This window comes from Chenopodium album, chromosome 9 (genome assembly GCF_948465745.1).
Source record: "Chenopodium album chromosome 9, dcCheAlbu1.1, whole genome shotgun sequence".
Classification (NCBI taxonomy): domain Eukaryota; kingdom Viridiplantae; phylum Streptophyta; class Magnoliopsida; order Caryophyllales; family Amaranthaceae; genus Chenopodium; species Chenopodium album.
Genome location: NC_137842.1, coordinates 16,994,953 through 16,996,992, shown reverse-complemented (window position 1 = coordinate 16,996,992; position 2,040 = coordinate 16,994,953). Strand labels below are relative to the sequence as shown.

At 38.6% G+C, this 2,040-nt stretch overlaps 1 non-coding gene across 1 annotated transcript; it reads right to left on the bottom strand.

Moving 5' to 3' along the window:
* Positions 1 to 962: 962 nt before the first annotated feature.
* On the bottom strand, positions 963 to 1,069 carry LOC145561176 (small nucleolar RNA R71). Its single transcript, XR_014093740.1, has one exon. It is a non-coding gene; the product is annotated as a small nucleolar RNA R71 (small nucleolar RNA).
* Positions 1,070 to 2,040: the final 971 nt, after the last annotated feature.

Below are 2,040 nucleotides of genomic sequence, written 5' to 3'. Positions count from 1 at the left end.
TTGATTATTATGTTTTACCTTGGAATATTATTTATTGGTGAACCTATGCCATAGACCTTTTATTCATTGTTTTCTCCTTATTCTTAATCTTCGTAGTTTAGTTTTATATCCAAATTTACATATTGGTTACTTGATAATTTAGATTATTTTAATTAATTAGGAATAAAAAGACTCGTTTCCCTGTGGATTCGACCCTACTTCCCTATCTATTTTAGTTAGTGGTTTTAGGAATTACTTTTGATTAGGTGATACGACTTTAGCCTGTCAAAATTTGGCGCCATTGTCGGGGAAACGGTTTTATTTTTTATTTCTGATTATTTTTTGTAGTCTAGGTTATTTCTTTCTGTCTCAAAGAACGTTAGTTCTTTGAGGCAAGTCTCATATTTGCTTTTATTTTTCTGTTTATGCCCAGGTGTTCCAGATCAGGTTACATCCCATTCGATCCTAAGATCGAACGATCCTTCCATAGACAAAAGAATCTTTACAAGCAAATTCTTGCGGATTCCGGTGATAATAATAATCACCAAGATCCTCCAACTGATTCTAGCGATTCAGAGGTATCTTCAGATCCAGAATCAGAGATGACGGCTCCAAAGAAGCTTAGTGATTATTCACAACCAAAGCTTACAGATTTTCCACACCTTACTCCCACTCCAGCTCTTAATAGGGTACAGTTTGAGATTAAACCCCAATTTATAACGATGATAGAGAGGAAGCAATTTAGTGGAGCTAAGGGTGAAGATCCAAATCTTCATATTGCAGACTATTGTCAGTACTGTAATATCATCATGAAAGCTGGGGTCACACAAGACCAAATCAGGGAGATTCTCTTTCCTTTTTCTTTAACTGGAAAAGCCACATTATGGTTTAATGGTTTAAATAGAACTGCACTTGGTATAACTGACTGGGAAACTCTTGTTTTGAATTTCTATAACAAATATTATCTTGTAGAGAGAACAGTTGTACTGCGGAGTGCAATTCAGAACTTTTCCCAAGAAGCCGATGAAACTTTATATGAGGCTCGGGAGAGATTCAAGGACCTACAAAGAGAATGTCCCCACCATAATTTGGCACAATGGCAGTTGATCCAAGCCTTTTACAATGGCATTGGAAATTCATCTAGAATAATCTTGGATTCTGCAGCTAGTGTGAGGTTTATGAATCTTAATGTTGATGATGCAAGTCAAGTTATTGAAGATATGGCGATACATAATTCCCAATATGGGAATCCTAGAGGCTTTGCTAACAAGAGGAAGCATAGTGTTGACTCTGTATCCTTTTTGCAAGCTCAATCTATCTGCCAGAAATTAGATAATCTTAGCACTGCTAATATAGCTAATGTTTCTGCAATTAATAATAATGCTAATGAGGCTTTCTGTGAAAATTGTGGAATTATAGGTCATTGGGAGCAAGATTGCAGGAGTTCCGTGGAGCAGGTTAATGCCTTTCAAGCTTATAGGCAGAACAACCCATACTCCAACACCTACAATCCTGGGTACCGGAATCATTCGTACTTTTCCTACCGGAGTCCTAATGTTCAAAATCCACCACCACCACAAGAACCACAGGTGCCACAACAACAACAGCAGAAATATTACCACCCCAATGCTGGCTAGAAGAACCAACCACAACAACCCTCCTCATCTTCCGACCTTGCTTTGGTAGAAATTAGAGCGATGCTGGTTAACATGTAGAAGCACATGGAGTGTAGAGATGCCCAAATTAATTCAATCCTAGCACACAATAAAATTGTAGATAATCAAATTGCGCAACTTTCCGCCACTCTACAAGCCCGTCAACAGGGAGCTCTGCCAGCACAGCCGACCAGGCCTACGGATCAAGCCTATGCAATTACTCTAAGGAGTGGTTCAAACTATGAAGGGCCCCCTATGCCCAGAGATGATGAACTTGTTTTAAAAAATAATGCTAATCTTGATTCCGTTAAACCTGAAAATGTAGCTAATAGCCCTGAAGGGCTAAAGCATAATACTAATATATCTGATCTTACATTGCAGGGTACAACCCCAAGGAAGGTGGCCA